This window comes from Triticum aestivum, chromosome 7A (genome assembly GCF_018294505.1).
Source record: "Triticum aestivum cultivar Chinese Spring chromosome 7A, IWGSC CS RefSeq v2.1, whole genome shotgun sequence".
In the NCBI taxonomy this organism is placed as follows: Eukaryota; Viridiplantae; Streptophyta; class Magnoliopsida; order Poales; family Poaceae; genus Triticum; species Triticum aestivum.
The window spans coordinates 606347298-606362497 of NC_057812.1; positions in this window are offsets into that span (position 1 = coordinate 606347298).

The window sequence follows — 15200 nt, forward strand, 5'->3', positions numbered from 1 at the left end:
AACAGGATAAAAACTAACGGAGATTTTTTTTGGAATATATATGATTTTTGGGAAGAAAAATCCACGTGAGACGGTGCCCGAGATGGCCACGAGGCAGGGGGGCGCGCCTCCCCCCTGGGCGTGCCCCTGACCCTCGTGGGCCACCCGTAAGGCGGTTGGTGCCCTTCTTTTGCCGCAAGAAAGCTAATATCCGGATAGAGGCCGTGTTAAAATTTCAGCCCAATCGGAGTTACGGATCTCCGGGAATATAAGAAATGGTGAAAGGGAAGAATCTGAGAACGCGGAAACAGAGAGAGACAAAGAGGCAGATCCAATTTTGGAGGGGCTCTCGCCCCTCCCATGCCATGGAGGCCATGGACCAGAGGAGAAACCCTTCTCCCATCTAGGGAGGAGGTCAAGGAAGAAGAAGGAGGGGGCTCTCTCCCCTTGCTTCGGTGGCACCAGAGTGCCACCGGGGGCCATCATCATCACCGTGATCTACACCAACACCTCCGCCATCTTCACCAACATTTCCATCACCTTCCCCCCTCTATCTACAGCGGTCCGCTCTCCCGCAACCCATTGTACCCTCTACTTGAACATGGTGCTTTATGCTTCATATTATTATCCAATGATGTGTTACCATCCTATGATGTCTGAGTAGATTTTCGTTGTCCTATCGGTGGTTGATGAATTGCTATGATTGATTTAATTTGCTTGTGGTTATGTTGCTGTCATTTGGTGCCCATCATATGATTGCGCGCGTGGATCACACCCTAGGGTTAGTTGTATGTTGATAGGACTATGTATTGGAGGGCAAGAGTGACAGAAGCTTCAACCTAGCATAGAAATTGATGCATACGGGATTGAAGGGGGATCAATATACCTTAATGCTATGGTTGGGTTTTACCTTAATGAACATTAGTAGTTGCGGATGCTTGCTAATAGTTCCAATCATAAGTGCATAGAAGTCAAACTCATGGATGACATGCTAGCAGTGGCCTCTCCCACATAATACTTGCTATCGTTCTAGTAAAGTAGTCAATTGCTTAGGGGCAATTTCACAACTCCTACCACCACTTTTCCACACTCTCTATATTTACTTTATTGTTTCTTTATCTAAACAGCCCTTACTTTTTATTTACGTACTCTTTATTATCTTGGAAACCTATCCAACAACACCTACAAAGTACTTCTAGTTTCATACTTGTTCTAGGTAAAGCGAACGTCAAGCATGCATAGAGTTGTATCAGTGGTCGATAGAACTTGAGGGAATATTTGTTCTACCTTTAGCTCCTCGTTGGGTTCGACACTCTTACTTATCGAAAACTGTTGCGATCCCCTATACTTGTGGGTTATCAAGACCTTTTTCTGGTGCCGTTGCCGGGGAGCAATAGCGTGGGGTGAATATTCTCGTGTGTGCTTGTTTGATTTATCACTAAGTAATTTTTATTTGCTGTTCTTAGTTGTTCTCTATCTTTAGTTATGGATATGGAACACGAAATACCAAATAAAATAGGTGTACTTGCTACTCATGGAGCTGGGGAACCTCCTAAAACCCTCGATGATGGTTATGTGAAAAATATTATGTACTACCTTAATAATCCTGGGAAAACCCCATTCAATTATGTAATGGGAGTAACATTGGATCAACTTGAATACTTTAGGGATTACCGCTTGACATAAAAGGGAAACTATTATGGGATCAAATTCATATATTGAATTGGTATGCTAGGCAACTATGCTTGAGATATGATTATAATTGTTGCTCTAAGGTGAAGGCTCCACACCTTCCCTTTTAATGTGAATTTAATGATAATGAAACCTTAGCTTCTTATGCTAATGGTATATATGATTACTATGATGTGGAACAAATAGAAGAATTTGTCACTTTTAAGGGTGCATATGAAATTGAAGCTTTGTTTGAAAAGCATGAAGCTTATGATGATGATGTTTATAGGCCTGAAAATTTAGCTATCTTAAAATATTGCTATGATAATTATGAATATAATTCCTATATTAATGTGCTTATTGAGAAAGTCTCTGTTGTCCAAGAAGAGACTAATATTTTGCAGGAGTCTATGGAAGAAGAAATTGATGAAACTGTGAGCTCATTGGATGAAAAAGATGAGGAGGAGAGCGAAGAACAAAAGGAGGAAGAGCGGATTAGCTACCCGTGCCCACCTTCTAATGAGAGTAACTCTTCAACTCAAACATTGTTTAATTTCCCTTCGTGCTTACCGGAGGATGATTGCTATGATGATTGTTATGATCCCGTTGATTCTTTTGAAATATCCCTTTTTGATGATGCTTGCTATGCTTGTGGCCAAGAAGCCAATATGAATTATGCTTATGGAGATGAACTTGCTATAGTTCCTTATGTTAAACATGAAATTGTTGCTATTGCACCCACACATTATAGTCCTATTATCTTTTTGAATTCTCCAAACTACACTATATCGGAGAAGTTTGCTCTTATTAAGGAATATATTGATGGGTTGCCTTTTACCATTGCACATGATGATTTTGATGAATATAATATGCATGTGCTTGCTGCTCCTACTTGCAATTATTATGAGAGAGGAACTACATCTCCACCTCTCTATGTTTCCAACACGATAAAATTGCAAGAAACTGTTTATACTATGCATTGGCCTTTACTTTGTGTGCATGAATTGTTCTTTTATGACATGCCGACGCATAGGAAGAGAGTTAGACTTTGTTGTTGCATGATATATGTTACTTTGTGCTCACTACTAAATTATAAATCATTGTTAATTAAAATTGGCTTTGATATACCTTGGGATCTGGGTGGATTCACTACTTGAGCACTATATGCCTAGCTTAATGGCTTTAAAGAAAGCGCTGCCAGGGAGACAACCCGGAAGTTTTAGAGAGTAATTTATTTCTGTTGAGTGCTTTCATATAGTTTAAAAACAACAAAAATAAAGAGGGGAACCCGAAACTTTTTCAAAAAGGAAAGTGAAAGTGAGAAAGACAAGCATTGTTGAAGTGGGAGAGCTCCTTGAACTTTGTTCATGCTCACGGCAACTTTGTGAATCTTGATTACAGAAACTTTTCAACAAAAATAATTATCCCTTGTACAATTCCATTGTATCATAAAAATAATGTGCCAAGGTTTGCCTTTAGGATGTTTACTTTGCTTGTTGGTTTGTACAGTGCAGGACAGAAACTTTGGCTGTAGTGTGAGATTTTACATTTTTAGCTGGAACGTCAAGTGGTTCTGATTCTTTTTTCACTGTATTTCTATACAAATTTTTTATTTTTCCTAATTTTGGCAGAATTTTTCAAGTATCAGAAGTATGGTGAATGTTCAGATTATTACAGACTGTTCTGTTTTAGACAGATTCTGTTTTTGATGCATAGTTTGCTTGTTTTGATTAAACTATCGAATTATATCAGTGGATTAAGCCATGGAAAAGTTATATTACAGTAGGCACAATGAAAAAACAAAATATGAATTGGTTTTCAACAGTACTTATAGTAGTGATTTGCTTTATTATATTAACGGATCTTACCGAGTTTTCTGTTGAAGTTTGTTGTGGATGAAGTGTTCGATGATCGAGAAGGTCTCGATGTGAGAAGAAGGAAGAGAGGAAAGAGCTCAAGATTGGGGATTCCCAAGGCACCCCAAGTAAATATTCAAGGATACTCAAGCGTCTAAGCTTGGGGATGCCCCGGAAGGCATCCCCTCTTTCTTCAACAAGTATCGGTATGTTTTCGGATTCGTTTCGTTCATGCGATATGTGCAATCTTGGAGCATATTTTGCATTTAGTTTTCATTTTTATTTTATGCACCATGATGGTATGAGGTAGTCCTTGGTTGATTTATAGAATGATCTATGCACTTCACTTATATCTTTTGAGTATGGCTTTATAGAATGCTTCATGCGCTTCACTTATATCATTTTAAGTTTGGATTGCCTGTTTCTCTTTACATAGAAAGCCGCCATTTGTAGAATGCTCTTTTTCTTCACTTATATTTGTTAGAGAGTGGGCATATCTTTTGTAGAAAGAATTAAACTCTCTTTCTTCACTTATATCTATTTAGAGAGATGACAGGAACTGGTCATTCACATGGTTAGTCATAAAATCCTACATAAAACTTGTAGATCACTGAATATGATGTGTTTGATTCCTTGCAATAGTTTTGCGATATAAAGATGGTGATATTAGAGTCATGCTAGTGGGTAGTTGTGGATTGTAGAAATACTTGTGTTGAGGTTTGTGATTCCCATAGCATGCATGTATGGTGAACCGTTATGTAACGAAGTTGGAGCATGAGTTATTTATTGATTGTCTTCCTTATGAGTGGCGGTCGGGGACGAGCGATGGTCTTTTCCTACCAATCTATCCCCTAGGGGCATGCGTAGTAGTACTTTGCTTCGAGGGCTAATAAACTTTTGCAATAAGTATGTGAGTTCTTTATGACTAATGTTGAGTCCATGGATTATACGCACTCTCATCCTTCCATCATTGCTAGCCTCTCTAGTATCGTGCAACTTTCGCCGGTACCATAAACCCACCATGTACCTTCCTCAAAGCAGCCACTATACCTACCTATCATGGCATTTCCATAGCCATTCCGAGATATATTGCCATGCAACTTCCATCATCATCATATACATGACTTGAGCATCATTTTCATATTGCTTTGCATGATCGTAAGATAGCTAGCATGATGTTTTCATGGCTTGTCCATTTTTTGATGTCATTGCTAAGCTAGATCATTGCACATCCCAGTACACCGCCGTAGGCATTCATATAGAGTCATATCTTTGTTCTAGTATCGAGTTGTAATATTGAGTTGTAAGTAAATAAAAGTGTGATGATCATCATTAATAGAGCATTGTCCCAAAAAAAAGAGGGCCAAAAAAAGGAAAGGCCAAATAAAAAAGAAAAAAAAGAAAGGCCAAATAAAAAAAGGGGCAATGTTACTATCCTTTTACCACACTTGTGCTTCAAAGTAGCACCATGTTCTTCATATAGAGAGTCTCTTGAATTATCACTTTCATATACTAGTGGGAATTTTCATTATAGAACTTGGCTTGTATATTCCAACGATGGGCTTCCTCAAATGCCCTAGGTCTTCATGAGCAAGCAAGTTGGATGCACGCCCACTTAGTTTCAGTTTGAGCTTTCATATACTTATAGCTCTAGTGCATCCGTTGATGGCAATCCCTACTCACTCACATTGATATCTATTAATGGGCATCTCCATAGCCCGTTGATACGCCTAGTTGATGTGAGACTATCTTCTCCTCTTTGTCTTCTCCACAACCACCATTCTATTCCACCAATGGTGCTATATCCATGCCTCACACTCATGTATTGCGTGAGGGTTGAAAATGCTGAAGCGCGTTAAAAAGTATGAACCAATTGCTCGGCTTGTCATCGGGGTTGTGCATGATGTGAATATTTTGTGTGGTGAAGATGGAGCATATCCAGACTATATGATTTTGTAGGGATAGCTTTCTTTGGCCTTGTTATTTTGAAAAGACATGATTGATTTATTAGTGGGCTTGAAGTATTATTGTTTTTATGTCAAATGATAGACTATTGCTTTGAATCACTCGTGTCTTAATATTCATGCCATGATTAGATTACATGATCAAGATTATGCTAGGTAGCAATCCACATCAAAAACTATCTTTTTTATCATTTACCTACTCGAGGACGAGCGCGAATTAAGCTTGGGGATGCTGATATGTCTCCGTCGTATATATAATTTTTTATTGTTCCATGCCAATATTCTTGAACTTTCGTATACTTTTGGAAACTTTTTATACTATTTTTGGGGCTAACATATTGATCTAGTGCCCAGTGCCAGTTCCTGTTTGTTGCATGTTTTTTTCGCAGAATATCCATATCAAACGGAGTCCAAACGGGATAAAAACTGACAGAGATTTTTTTGGAATATATATGATTTTTGGGAAGAAAAATCCATGCGAGACGGTGCCCGAGGTGGCCACGAGGCAGGGGGCGCGCCCCTGACCCTCGTGGGCCACCCATAAGGCGGTTGGTGCCCTTCTTTCGCCGCAAGAAAGATAATATCCGGATAGAGATCATGTTAAAGTTTCAGCCCAATCGGAGTTACGGATCTCCGGGAATATAAGAAACAGTGAAAGGGAAGAATCTGAGAACGCGGAAACAGAGAGAGACAGAGAGATAGATCCAATCTCGGAGGGGCTCTCGCCCCTCCCGTGCCATGGAGGCCATGGACCAGAGGGGAAACCCTTCTCCCATCTAGGGAGGAGGTCAAGGAAGAAGAAGAAGAAGGGGAGCTCTCTCCCCCTCGCTTCCGGTGGCATCGGAGTGCCATCGGGGGCCATCATCATCACCGCGATCTACACCAACACCTCCGCCATCTTCACCAACATCTCCATCACCTTCACCCCTCTATCTACAGCGGTCCACTTTCCCGCAACCCGCTGTACCCTCTACTTGAACATGGTGCTTTATGCTTCATATTATTATCCAATGATGTGTTGCCATCCTATGATGTCTGAGTAGATTTCCGTTGTCCTATCAGTGGTTGATAAATTGCTATGATTGATTTAATTTGCTTGTGGTTATGTTGTTGTCCTTTGGTGCCCATCATATGATTGGGCGCGTGGATCACACCCTAGGGTTAGTTGTATGTTGATAGGACTATGTATTGGAGGGCAAGAGTGACAGAAGCTTCAACCTAGCATAGAAATTGATGCATACGGGATTGAAGGGGGACCAATATACCTTAATGCTATGGTTGGGTTTTACCTTAATGAACATTAGTAGTTGCGAATGCTTGCTAATAGTTCCAATCATAAGTGCATAGAATTCCAAGTCAGGGATGACATGCTAGCAGTGGCCTCTCCCACATAATACTTGCTATCGGTCTAGTAAAGTAGTCAATTGCTTAGGGGAAATTTCACAACTCCTACCACCACTTTTGCACACTCGCTATATTTACTTTATTGTTTCTTTATCTAAACAGCCCCTACTTTTTATTTATGTACTCTTTATTATCTTGCAAACCTATCCAACAACACCTACAAAGTACTTCTAGTTTCATACTTGTTCTAGGTAAAGTGAACGTCAAGCATGCATAGAGTTGTATCGGTGGTCGACAGAACTTGAGGGAATATTTGTTCTACCTTTAGCTCCTCGTTGGGTTCGACACTCTTACTTATCGAAAACTGTTGCGATCCCCTATACTTGTGGGTTATTAGGCCGCAAGTTCACTGTGGAAGCAGCGCTTAGATGGCTATCTTTTAGAGTTGTGTGGGTTGAAGGTACTGCCGCCGCCGGATCTGGATGACGGGGAGTCTTTGTGGATTGGCCCGGGGGCGGCGCAACCACAGCAGTGCGGTGGGGCGGGGAGCGGGGTTTTGGCCGGGGCCACGGACGGCGGAGGCAGGCTGCTTTGCCGTTGGTCGCTGGCTCTTCGGGGAGGATTCCAAACAGTGTTAGCCAGGAGGCACAAGACAGCCAGCCATCTGGCGTAGATCGGATAGTACCAAAATAAAATAAAATTGTGTGACCCCAATTTAGTCTTCGGTCAACACACGTGTGACCACTCTCGTACCTTGTTGTTGATCTCTTAGTGTATTTCTTCAGATCAAAGAGATATGTCGTTCTTAACATTATGCGTTATCTGCATCTTCAGACACACCGTCTTCCGACTCATCGCAGCTGCTCCAACAAGGGAAGCATACACTAGAAAGGAGCTATAGTCCCCACTCAACAGTTCCCTGCATCGAATGCGCGTGCCCGACATGGACAGCCACAACAACTGCAGGGCCATCGACAAGTCAGCACATGGTGCTCACTCCTATGGATGGTAGCCAGATAGGTTGTACCCTCATCTTACTTGTGTGCAACATTTATGGCTTTGTTATTCATCTAAGCATGGAAAATAGATCATCACATTTCACTGTATATTCATGCTGATCTCTTACGGGTCTTGTTCAGGAGTTAAGGTTGTTCCATAGTTCAGCTAAGATACTTGTTCTTTAGGTAATGATGTTCCATAGTTATCATCAATCAGCCAATGCTATCCCACAGGCTCGTGATTATAGTATTATACCACTTCTAGTATTACCTATGTTGTTCTTTAATACTTTTGTTGGCCATCTAGTTAATTTCGAGTACAAACGATACATATTCTTTAGCTTTCATCTATGCTCTCCCTTTAGTTTATGAGACCTGTTGCTGCTAGTTAACCCCAGTCCTACTATTTATGTCATCTCCTACAGGCACTCATTACATAATTCTAACTACTAGTTGTCTTCCATGCATGTCAGATATAATTGCACACACTGATATATCCACAAGAACCTCACGGAGCAATGTAAAGGCCAATAAACTTGATGTTAATGATACCCAATATGATGGAACATGTCAGTTCTTCAGAAGACTTGCAGAAAGATGATGAATCCTCTTCACCCCACAAGGTCCTTGCTCTAACTTGGCCTGTGATATGGGTACAACATGCATATAATGTCCTGGAGTGTATTGTAACACCCTCGATGCGACTATAGCTCCCACGTGTCGAGGCACGACTTAGAGACATAATCGCATTGAAGGCATATGTCGCAAGTTAGGCAATCTTCACACATCCCATGTAATATAGATAATAAAAGGGGAGATAACATAGTTGGCTTACACTCGCCACATCAATAAAGTACATAAATAACATTACATCATCCAAACACTCATGGCCCGACTACGGCGCCAAAATAAAAGATAACCCAATAAGAGACACGGTCCCGATCACCCCCAACTAGGCACCACTACTGATCATCAAGAAAGGAAACATAGTAACGTTGAGAGTCTTCGTCGAACTCCCACTTGAGCTCAAGCGCGTCACCTGGAGCGGAATCATCAGGCCCTGCATCTAGTTTAATAGTAATCTATGAGCCACAGAGACTCAGCAATCTCGCACCCTCGCGATCAAGACTATTTAAGCTTAAAGGTAAGGCAAGGTAAATATGTGGAGCTGCAGCAAGCAACTAGCAAATATGGTGGCTAACTTATACGCAAAGGAGAGCGAGAAGAGGAGGCAAAGCGCGAGCGAGAAACTAGAGAACAACCTGCGCAAGCATTACTCCAACACCGTGTCCACTTCCCGGACTCCGCTGGGAAGAGGCCGTCACGGTAACACACTTAGTTGATTCATTTTAATTAAGTTAAGGTTCAAGTTATCTACAACCGGACATTAACAAATTCCCATCTGCCCATAACCGTGGGCACGGCTTTCGAAAGTTCAAATCCCTGCAGGGGAGTCCCAACCTAGCCCATGACAAGCTCTCACGGTCAACGAAGGAATAGACCTCCTCCCAAGATGTTCCGATCAGACTCGGTATCTCGGTTCTTCAAGACACTTCGACAGGTTAAAACAAGACCAGCAACACCGCCCAAATGTGCCGACAAATCCCGATAGGAGCTGCACATATCTCTTTCTCAGGGCACACTCAGATGAGCCAGACGTCGGATAGGCCAGCCCAGAGTTGCCCCTGGTAGCCCCGGACATCGCTCGGTGGGACCAACACTCAGAGGAGCACTGGCCTGGGGGGGGTTAAAAATAAGATGACCCTCGGGCTCTAGAAACCCAAGGGAAAAGAGGCTAGGTGGCAAATGGTAAAACCAAGGTTGGGCATTGCTGGAAAAGCTTTAATCAAGGCGAACTATCAAGGGGTTCCCATTATAACCCAACCGCGTAAGGAACACAAAATCCAGGAACATAACACCGGTATGACGGAAACTAGGGCGGCAAGAGTGGAACAAAACACTAGGTGAGAGGACGAGCCTTCCACCCTTTACCAAGTATATAGATGTATTAAGATAACAAGATAATATAATGATATCCCAACAAGTAAATAAATGATCCAACAAGGAACGACCTTCAATCTTCACCTGCAACTAGCAACGCTATAAGAGGGGCTGAGCAAAGCGGTAACATAGCCAATCAATGGTTTTCTAGGACATGGTGGGTTAGAGGTTTGACATGGAAATTTGGGATGCTTTAAAGCAAGTGGTATGCATCATATCATTGGCATAGCAAAAGAGCGAGCAATCTAGCAAAGCAAAGATAGTAGTGATTTCGAGGGTATGATCATCTTGCCTGCACAGTTGTCAGAGTTGACTGGATCCTCGAAAGCAAACTCAACAGGCTCCTCGTTAGCGAACTCGTCTCCCGGCTCTACCCAAACAAGACAAACAAGCAACAAGGACACAATCAACCACGTTCAAGGATCAAACAAGATGATGCAAAGATGATATGCTTTGCGGGATGCGATGCGGGATGCATATGCAAGATGTGACAGGGAATGCATGAACCTGGCCTCAACTTGGAAATCCAAGTGTGCCACTGGAAAGATGAGATGAAATCGCTTGAAAACGATATAAAGAACGCCGGAATCGTAGTTACGGTTTGGAAATGGCAAGCGATTCAAATATGACACCGGTCTGCGATTTACAGCAAGTAGCCATCTAAATGCAATGAGATGAACATGCTACAGCACCCAAACATGCCAACAAAATACATGGCAGGGATTCATTCATGGTGCTTAACAAAAGTCTAGCACTGAGCTACGGCCAATTCATCAATTAACAGGTTCAAACAAGCATGGCAAAATGCATATGGCAAACAGATTTCAGACTTAGTGAAATTAACACTTGTCTGGAATTTCAGATCAGGTAGCACTCTTCGGAGCAACAAAACTACATGTTACAGGACCTGAACATGGCAAAGTAAAGCATGGCATGGAGCTACTCAAAGATCTTAACAAAAGTCCCTTAGTGACCTGGAGCCAAAAAGGACCAGAAAATATAATTGCAAGCATGTGAACATGGCAAAAACATAATCAGATCACAGACTTAGTGAAAACTGGAGCATACTGAAACAGATATCAAGTAGGCATGTTTACGAGCTCGATGCACTCACTACGGAGCAAGTCATGACAATCTAAGCATAAACCCATCAAGAATACATTAAATTCAAGCTAGACAAGGGAAGAACAATAGCATGGCATGCATGGATCAACTACAACATCATCGGCAAAATTGCAAACAAGTTGACAATCTGCCCAGATTCACAAAGTAGCAAAAGTAGAGCTCGATTGACTCAAGCTAGGGTGCTCCATAATTGCAAACAAAGGCATGGATGGATATATCACTACAATATTGACAAAACATCCTTACTGATCATCCTCAAAAGAGGCACGGATCACTAGGAAACAACATGAACATATGGCAATATGAGATAAACAGCTCAAGGACTTAGTGAAAATGCTAAGTCCCTGAAATCAGAATTACCAAGTGCCTCACTTGGCTAGCTTGTGCTAGTCACCACGCACATCACAAAAATACATGGGTTGCACCTCTGGAAAGATGACAAAACCCTTAACAAAACATATGTAGAGCTCATGGGCATAACATGCACACAATAATCATGGCAAAAAATGACAAATAGATAAATGGAGCAGCAGATCTGACAATTATCTCAAGTACCCTCTTCTAACAGCATTTCGGCCATCAATATGAACTCAAATGAAAATGATGCAATGGAATGAAATGATGTACTCTCTGAGATGAACATTTTGAAATGCTATATGCCAAAAACGGAGTTACGGATACGGAGATACGACACGATGAACAGGAGCATATGGATCTGGGATTTTTGGGACTTAGCCGAAAATACTACCTCCAGATCTAGGGTTTGCCCGACGCGGAAATCGAGGTGGCCAGATCTTCACCAGAATCACTGTAGACGACCGGATCCGGCAACGTGGGACTTGCCGGTGACCGGACTTGGCGAGGACGGCGATGGCGGCGGCACCGCCGGGCGGTGAGGGCGCGGTGGCCTCGGGGCAGCGCGGAAGCCGAGGCGAGGTGGGGTGGAGAGGCGGCGGCGGCTCGTCGGCGTCCGGTGGCGCGGGAGACGAAGGGGACTAGGGTTTGGACAGGGGATCCACGAATTTTCGGGAAGGAACTATATATAGACATAGGAGGAGCTAGGAGAGTCCAAATGAGGTGCGGTTTTCGGCCACGCGATCGTGATCGAACGCTCTAGATGATGGAGAAGGTTTTGGTGGGTTTTGGGCAAAATTGTAGGGGTGTTGGGCTGCAACACACACGAGGCCTTTTCGGTCCCTCGGTTAACCATTGGAGTATCAAACGAAGTCCAAATGGCACGAAACTTGACAGGCGGTCTACCGGTAGTAAACCAAGGCCGCTTGGCAAGTCTCGGTCCAATCCAAAAATGTTTAAACCCCACACACGAAAGAAAGGTAGAAATGGCCACCGGAGGAGAACGAAGCGCCGGAATGCAAAACGGACAACAAGGAAAATGCTCGAATGCATGAGACGAACACGTATGCAAATGCAATGCACATGATGACATGATATGAGATGCCTGACAACGACAACAACACACGGAGACAAAGACCCGAACCCGAGAAAATAAAATAACTTAACGCCGGAAACGGCAAGAGTTGGAGTACAAATTGGGAAAGTTACATCCAGGGTGTTACAACACTCCACCACTATGAAAGGATCTCGTCCCGAGATCTAGGACTGAAAGAACGCCAGGTACTCAGAACGGAGGTGATCCTCGCGTTCCCAGGTAGCTTCACGGTCGGAATGGTGTGACCACTTGACTTTGAGAAATTTGATTGACTTATTACGAGTCTTGCGTTCAGTCTCTTCAAGAATAGCAACTGTGTGCTCACGATAAGAGAGATCTTCTTGGAGCTCAATGTCCTTGAAGTTTACGGTGCGGTCAGGAGTCTTGAAGCACTTTCGAAGCTGAGAGACATGGAACACGTCATGAACATTTGCAAAGTTTGAAGGAAGCTCAAGTTGATAGGCGAGGTCGCCTCTCTTGCTGACAATCTTGAAAGGTCCCACGTATCTAGGGGCAAGCTTCCCTTTGATACCGAAGCGACGAGTACCTTTCACAGGAGAGACACGGAGGTAAACATGATCTCCGATCCCGAAAGCCAAATCACGGTGCTTACTATCATAGTAGCTCTTCTGGCGGGATTGGGCTGCTTTGAGGTTATCTCGAATGACTTTGCACATTTCCTCTGCCTCTGTGATTAAGTCATTACCCAAAAGCTGACGTTCACCGGTTTCAGACCAGTTGAGAGGGGTACGACACTTCCTGCCATACAGAATTTCAAATGGGGCCTTGCCCGAACTTGCTTGAAAACTGTTGTTGTAGGAGAATTCAGCATAAGGAAGACAGTCCTCCCACTTCATGCCGAAGGAGATCACACAAGCCCTGAGCATATCTTCAAGAATCTGGTTGACACGCTCGACTTGACCGCTAGTTTGAGGATGGAAAGCTGTGCTGAAGCGGATGTTGGTGCCCATGACCTTCTGAAAAGAATCCCAAAACTTGGATGTAAAGATGCTGCCACGGTCTGAAGAGATCACTTGTGGAATACCGTGCAGGGAGACAATCCGAGAGGTATAGAGTTTCGCCAATTGAGTTGTAGTGATTGACTCTTTGATAGGCAAAAAGTGAGCCACTTTGGTGAGTTTGTCGATGACAACGAATATATCATCATTGCCACGCTTGGACTTTGGAAACCCAGTCACGAAGTCCATTTCAATGTGGTCAAACTTCCATTCTAGAATGGCAAGAGGTTGGAGGAGACCAGCTGGCCTTTGGTGTTCTGCCTTCACTCTTCTGCAGACATCACATTCATTCACGAATTGAGCAATCTCGCGCTTCATTCGAGTCCACCAATAATCTTGCTTAAGGTCCTAATACATCTTCGTACTCCCAGGGTGGATGGAGAGGAGAGAATTGTGAGCCTCGTTCATGATCACTTTACGGAGGTCACCTTTGGGTACAACAATACGATCGTCGAAGAAGAGAGTGTCCTTGTCATCAAGGCGGAAGCACTTGTACTTGGGTTGACTCTTGGCAATCCCAATCTTCACCTTTTTCACCATAGCATCAAGAAGCTGGGCTTGGCGAATCTGGTCTTCCAAGGTAGGAGAGACTTGAAGGTTGGCGAGGAAACCTTGAGGAACAACTTGCAGATTAAGTTTGCGGAAAGCTTCACAAAGCTCGGGTTGATAAGGCTTGAGAATCAGACTGTTGCAATAAGCTTTCCTGCTCAATGCGTCAGCAATCACATTGGCCTTGCCTGGAGTATACTCGATACTCGGATTATACTCTTGAATCATTTCAACCCATCGAGTTTGCCTGAGGTCGAGATTAGGCTGAGTGAAGATGTACTTGAGACTCTTGTGATCAGTGAAAATGTCCACTTTTCTTCCCAATAAGAGATGTCTCCAAGTCAAAAGAGCATGCACAACTGCCGCCACCTCGAGATCATGAGTGGGGTAGTTCTTCTCATTAGGCTTCAACTAGCGAGAGGTATAAGCAACAACTTTCTTCTCTTGCATCAATACTGCGCCAAGACCTTGGAGAGAGGCATCACAAAAGACCTCGTACGGCTTGGATTCATCAGGCGGAGTTAGAACTGGAGCAGTGATCAATTTCTCTTTCAAAGTGTTGAAAGCAATGTCACACTCTGAAGACCAAACGTACTTGACGTGCTTCTGGAGAAGATTAGAGAGAGGCTTCGCGATCTTAGAAAAGTTTTCAACAAATCTTCGGGAATAGCTTGCGAGACCGAGGAAGCTACAGAGTTGCTTCACGTTCTGAGGAGGTTCCCAATTCACAATTGCAGACACCTTCTCAGGATTCACGGCAATGCCCTTGGCAGAGATGATATGACCAAGATAAAGAACCTCATCCAGCCAAAATTCACACTTGGAGAAGTTGGTGTAGAACTGGTGTTCCCTGAGCTTATCGAGTACCAAACGCAAGTGCTTGGCATGATCTTCCTTGTTCTTGGAGAAAACCAGAATGTCGTCGAGATAGACCAAAACAAAGTCATTGGTGTAGGCGTTGAAGATGAAGTTCATCATGAGAGAGAATGTCGGAGGAGCGTTGACGAGGCCAAAAGACATGACAGTGTATTCGTATGAACCATAGCTTGTCCTGAAAGTCGTCTTGGGAATATCTTGCTCACGGATTCGAATCTGATGATAACCCATACGGGAGATCAAGCTTGGAGAATACTTGGGCACCTTTGAGTTGTTTGAACAGCTCATTGATGTTGGGAAGTGGGTATTTGTTCTTGATGGTCTTCTTGTTCAATGGACGGTAATCAACATAAAGTCGGTCCGTTCCA